This window comes from Trachymyrmex septentrionalis, unplaced genomic scaffold, assembly GCF_001594115.1.
Source record: "Trachymyrmex septentrionalis isolate Tsep2-gDNA-1 unplaced genomic scaffold, Tsep1.0 scaffold122, whole genome shotgun sequence".
NCBI lineage: Eukaryota > Metazoa > Arthropoda > Insecta > Hymenoptera > Formicidae > Trachymyrmex > Trachymyrmex septentrionalis.
Window position 1 is genome coordinate 486,688 of NW_017304352.1, and position 7,058 is coordinate 493,745.

The 7,058-nt window shown below is 27.7% G+C and overlaps 1 protein-coding gene across 1 annotated transcript in view; it reads left to right on the plus strand.

Moving 5' to 3' along the window:
* LOC108755158 (lachesin-like) overlaps positions 1-7,058 on the plus strand; it is a 169,267-nt gene that overhangs the window by 7,195 nt on the left and 155,014 nt on the right. The window lies entirely within an intron of this gene.

Here is a 7,058-nt window from a genome sequence, read left to right on the forward strand (position 1 = left end):
ATTACCACGGTATTTGCATACACATTATTTTGCAAATGTTTTCTTTCGTAATGAGGGCATTATAACACAACAGATAAGAAAAACTAGACTATATTTTATTTGACACATGTTCTTATATAATACGTTCTCAAGTAGTTGCTATACTCCTTTTTAAAGTAATATACAAGTTTGATGCATATTTTTCATTAAAAATATGTAAATAAACACATTATTATTACAATTTAATTACAAATACGACCAAGTAAACGAGCATACATGATGTTTGATAATTATTATTTAATACTACGGTCACATACCAATAATCTATAGATGTTTCGACAGAGGTTTCATCAATATAAATTAAATTAGCATTCTATTTAACACAAAATATTGTTTTATCTGTCGAAAAAAATTGCATGTCAATTATTCTACTGTAATTAAATTTGATGATAACGATAAATTATGTTCGTCGTAATTTAAATATCCAAAATTTTAAAAATCCAAAACAAAAATTCGTTTAATGGCGAGAATCACGTTCAGTCCCATAATGTAAGTTTTTAATATTAATGGTAATTGTATAAAACAATTCTAACAAGATTTTCAAACTATCTTTATTTGATAATAACGCTCTTTATCGAGTCCCAAGGATGGCTGAGATCGGAAATATATACAATTTCTTTATTACATTGTTATTACATTACTCATGTAATATTGCAGAACCTAGATGGGATGAAAAGTGTCTTTTTTTACTTTAAGAATCTCTATTTGAGATATTACACATCAACAAATCGCGCAAAGAAGAACAAGTTTCCTTGTAAGTAAAAAAGACAGACACGTAATCGCTATCTGGTGTACTTTGTGATCTGCGGGCTCGTCCCGCTGGCATTGAAGACCACTGTTAGGCAACCGTATTGGAAACGCATCAGTTGTCCCGTCAGGGAGTTGGATGCGAGACGCCACTATACCGCAGCCTGCAGGCGATCAACGTTACACACGAACAAACATATCGGCAGACGTAACGAGCGATGTAGTTTTCCAAAGTGAAACGGCGCTCTGAGGGATATATGAAAAATCGAGGAAATCCTTGAACTTCATTAAAAGTTGTCGATCGTATCGTCATTTCCCTTTTTGCGTTTATCGTTTGGAGTCACGCACACAGCTGGAAACTTTGTGTTAAATTTAACACATTTCACATATCTCCAATTCCTAAAGAGTCCATTGAAATTTTTGTATTAATTCAGCACAAGATGAACATGTTAGAAAATGATAGAAATATTGTATAAACAAATTAACACAACAAATGTACACTGCCGCAATTTCTGAGCAAGTTATGGAAGTAGATATATTTTTCAATAAAATTAAAATTTATGACATATTAAATTAACACGTATTTTATTTATTTATCTTAAAATTTGTATTTTAAAATACATTATTTTTACAGTATTTTAAATCCAGCATTATAATATTATCAACAAAAAATTAAAATTTAATAATCAAAGGTCAAAAAGGCTTTTTGTTCTTTGTTTATTGAATTTTAATTTTCTGTGGACATTATTTTTATGTTATTTGTTTACTTACTCATAAATTGTGTTACTTTGACACTAAGAAATCTTGAATATCGATTTAACATAAAATATTTAAATAACGTAATCATTAGGTTAACATTCGGATGTGTTAAAAATTCAACACAATTTTAACAAGGACCGATTTTAACACAAATATAAAATATTTTTATTATGCGTGCCTATATACTTGACGTTAGAAATCCGGTGAGATGAATGAATGAATCGTGATAATTTTATGAGAATTTAAACCGGCCGGTAACGATTTTATTATGTTAATGGAAAGCAGATATGCATATCATACATGACAGTTTCAATAATCGAAGTCTCACATGTTAATGAATAAAATATTGTTTTATTGTTAAACGATATGCGACTATTCGTATAGTATCGAACTTTTCAATTATAAACATAAAGAAGGAAATGTAATTTTTTCGTTATTCTGATAAGGCTCAAATTACGTGGACAAAATATGCCAGTTAATTAAATCAGGAAGCAGCGTATACCTAAAATGCGCGTGTGTCTCGCTTCGTTTCTCTCGCGGTTTGCAATTACTTGAAAGCTGTATTCATATTCAGATGGATATGTTGTACCGTTAGACAGAAAATTGCATCAAGCACGCGATTACGTCTCGCACGGATAGCCTCGAGCGACAAATGGGACTGATCGTCAACTGATCGCGCGCAAAAGATATCTGTAATATTCCTTGTGAAGTCCATTGATCTCTATACAGGACATACCAGGTAAAATTACTTTATAGATAAAATTACTTTTATTTACAAATATTTTGATGAATATATCTCATAACTATCTTGTCAGACGATTTTTGATTAACAAAAATATCGAAATGTTAATTGAAGTAGCAATTAATTGCCTTACAGATCATCCAAGCAATTGAATTATTATACCAATAATATTATTTTGTACGGCAAATGAACAAAGTTGGGTAGTGCTAAGTTAAAAAAATAAAAGTTCAGTTAAAAAGTTAAAAAGTTAATTAATTTTTATTTAACTTAGTTACATTATAGACTTTTAACTTTTTAACTTAATTTAATTACATTTTATCGGTAACTATTAACTTTTAAGTTGATTTTTTTTAAGTCAATTCTCAAATATGGTACAATGCGAGTGGCTAATGAGTATATAATTTAGTAATTTTATTTTGTATAATCGTTACTTGTGAACAAAAATAATCAGATTCTTTAATAAATATGCTGTGAGAAAAAAAATACGAAAAATTATGTAAAATGATCAAACTTTTTCTTTTCTTTTGGTTGCTCGTTCGAACCAAATTTGACTTTTAACTTTTCAATTATTTTTTTTATTAATGTAACTTTTAATTCAATTAATTTCATTATGGATTAACTTATATTTTAATTAAATTTTCAAGGCTGTTAATTTTAACTTAACTTATAAGGAAAGTTTTACAACTGTCTGGAACTGATTTGATTTTCCATGAAATATATTGTAAAACACAAAAATCTAAGAAATACGTATTTTTTTATACGTGCGCTAACTCATGTTTAAGGGAAACCCTTTGAAAAAAAAACAGTATTTTTCTTTCGAGGCGAATATCGTCGAAAGTATACAAAATAGAAAAAAAATTTTTAATAAAAAATTATATGGTTTTAAGAATACTTTAAAGTTATAAAGAAAAAAATTTTTTATTTTCTTATTTACAAAATACTCTCCCCACCCATAATTTTTTTTAATTTTCATTTTTTTACTAAAGATTATTTTTTTACGAATTCAACCATGTGTAACAAAGTTACATTACGACATATTATTTTCGAGAATTAATTATTAATGCTTCCGTATATACGCTATCCATGCTCATATGCATAAGTAATTTTTCGTCAGAATAATAAAATACATAAATCAACGAATAAGGAAATTGACATGATTGATATTTGTAACATTACAAATTATAATATAAATAATATTAAGAGTTATAATAATTTTTATTATTTCTCTTTAAAGTGAGTAAAACTTTTCTATTCATCTCTGTACATTACTTCCTTATAATATCTTAAGATTATTCTCTTAAAGTTATTTTCAGTTTTACGCTTTAATATCTTATTTAGTTGCCGTTTAATAATTTCGTAATAATTTCTAAATGTACTTAATAATGAAATAATTTCCAAATGTTTATACACAATAAATTTATATTTTGTATCGTTTATACTTATTACATTATACTTATTACAATAATGATACTCGATGAAAAAAAAATGTTTTAAACATAATTAGAGTACAAGAAAACCTTATTTACATCAATAAATTTGATTAAATAAATTTCCTTTTACAATACATTTTCAGATTCTGTTTTCCTATTAAAAAGTAAATATAAATTTGCATAAACGAAATAATATAATGAAATTATAAGTCTTATTTTTATGATATATTTTATACTTTATTTAAGTAAATTTATAAGTCATAAAATAATTATTAATTTAACATTTATATTTCTTATAGATTATTTTAAAATGTGGTTAGAAGAAGCTTACTTTCCAAATATTGTTTCTAATAGTGTTCTTCTTATTCATGGAATGGACATTGTCCTAATATTATTTCAGATTTAATACCTGCAGGAAAACATATTACTACTATATTACTATATTACTATATTATAGAAAGGCTCTACAGGGAAAATACAATCATTAGATGCTTACGGATCTAGAATTTGGAAAAATTTTGCTAAACAATTTTCAGATATTTTTATTATTGGAAAGTAATATAAATTTACATGAATGACATAATACAATACATATAATAAAATTATTATCTCTGATGCATAATCAATTGTTATCCCGGTGATATCACAACTTATTTAAATATTGGTGGTTTAAAAGTGGTTATATAAACGAAAGACCAGAAGAATTTGAAAATCCAGTAGGATTTAGTTTTGACAAAACTTCAACATGTGATCTCGAAGGTTGCAGTAATATAGCTGTAGTAAAATATTTATGGTACAAGAAATCATTTAAAACATTTTTTCATCAAGTATCATTATCGTAATGAGTATAATGAGTAAACGATAATATAAATTTATTGTGTATAAACATTTAAAAATTATTTTATTAGTAAGTATGTTTAGAAATTATTACGTAAACGATAAGTAAATAAGATATTAAAGCGTAAAACTGAAAATAACTTTAAGAGAATAATCTTAAGATGTTATAAGGAAGTAATATACAGAGATGAATAAAGAAGTTTTACTCATTTTGAGGAGTAATAATAAAAATTATTATAACTTTTAACATTATTTATACTTTTTAATGTTACAAATATCAATCATGTCAATTTCTTTCTTCGTTGATTTATGTATTCTATTGTTCCGACGACAATTACTTACGCATATGAGCATGGATAGCGTATATACGGAAGCGTTAATAATTAATAAAAATAATATGTCGTAATGTAACTTTATTACACATGGTTGAATTTGTAAAAAAATAATCTTTAATTTAGTAAAAAAAAAAATGAAAATTTATAAAATTATGGGTTGTGGGAGTAGCTTGTTAAACAGAAAAAAAATTGTTTTTCTTTATAACGTTAAAGTACTCTTGAAATCGTACAACTTTTGTTTAAGAAATTTTTTTCTATCTTCTATACTTCCGATATTCGCCTCGTAAGAAAAATATCGTCTTTTTTCAAAGAGATGTTTCACCCCTTAAACATGAATTAGCGCACGTATAAAAAAATACGTGTCTCTTAGATTTTCGTGTCTTACATATTTCATGAAGAATCACAAGGTTGTGCAAAGAGGGAGCTTACAGCATGCACCGCATCAGGGCCCCCAGTGCTAAGGGGCCCCGAAATTTTAAATATTAAACATAATGCGAGGGGAACAGCGATAGCCATAGAAAAGGATTTCATCCAAAATAAAATATTCTGTCTTTTAGCGATTCCATGTTAATGTCAGAAGATTTATATACGACCTCAGGAAGATACTCTACAAAGTAAAGGAATTTCATATAACCATAAAAAAAGTACTACATTTAAGATTACAATTCTCTTATTGCTAGAAGAATGTCTTGCATGTACTGATATGCACGCGTAGTTATGGTAGCATGTAAATGACAAACATCTTCTACTATAACAAATAAGTGTGCCGCTAATATCTTGTATATCCTTTTATATGAAAAGGCTATTCAAGTTATAATAGAATTTTTTGTAGAGGAATTTCTTTTTAATCATAGCTTATGTCTCCTTATTTTAATATATGAATACGTTATTGATACACGCGCCTGATTTATGTAAGATTTTTTGCTTAAAGAAAATGCTAATTAAAAGAGGAATACCTACATGTTTCTTAGATTTTCGTGTCTTACATATTTCATGAAGAATCACAAGGTTGTGCAAAGAGGGAGCTTACAGCATGCACCGCATCAGGGCCCCCAGTGCTAAGGGGCCCCGAAATTTTAAATATTAAACATAATGCGAGGGGAACAGCGATAGCCATAGAAAAGGATTTCATCCAAAATAAAATATTCTGTCTTTTAGCTACGTTTATCGGCAGAATATTTTTTTTAGGGTGAGCTATCAGAAATTATATATTTCGATGTATCCAATTTCTAACAGGTTAAAATCGTGTTATTTCTATTGCTCGCATTATGTCTTCAGCTTTACGTAAATTATCTATGACTTCTATTTAAATTAATCTCTATCCAATTTAATTTGCACATGCATTTATATTTCATTTACACTTCAAAGAAGTAATAGTTCAAATCTAATAAAATCTTTATATCTCCAAAATTTAATGTAAAATTATATATCAATGATTAAATTGTTTATTTAACCAAGTGGCTTTTATGTATTTTTTTATGATAACGATACATAACTATAAGTAGCTAGTGGGTTGCATTCAGTTCGCGATATCCAAATCTGATTAATGGAAAAAATGAAAAACAAACTGAGTTATTAAGGGGATCCTAAAACCGTTTGTATGTACCGACTAAATCGTATAATTTGTATAACAAATACTTTTTTCTTTTTCATAGATTCGAAAATCCTTTTTCAAGATTAAAGTATACACATGTGATTAATACGTGTTTGTGAGGTGGAGTTTATGCCGAGAACAAAAATTTAAAAATTAATATATTTTTTATTATTTCTTAGAGTAATATGGTGTCCCAAGCTGTCAAGTCATGAAAACATTTGTTTGATATGAAAGTTTTACTTACGAAATAGTAATCCACAACACAATCCACAACAATAGTTTGCATGAACAAGTAACATCGAGTTCTTGGAATTATACTTAGACGGTTTATCGCGAATTTGTTATACAAAGATTGACATGAACGTGCGAGTGTGTATCATAGATTGTATGAGATATTGTTGTGGTAGTATATAAAGACATGTCGATGCATTGGAAAAACAGCGACCTTTGGTGACTTCGTCGAAGTTCACTTTAGGAATCCCTTAACATTTAGCACCGAATGTTGATATTGGGTCGTCCGGAAAGTCCGTGCGGAAAATACGCACGAACTTTCCGGACGACCCAATATATAATGT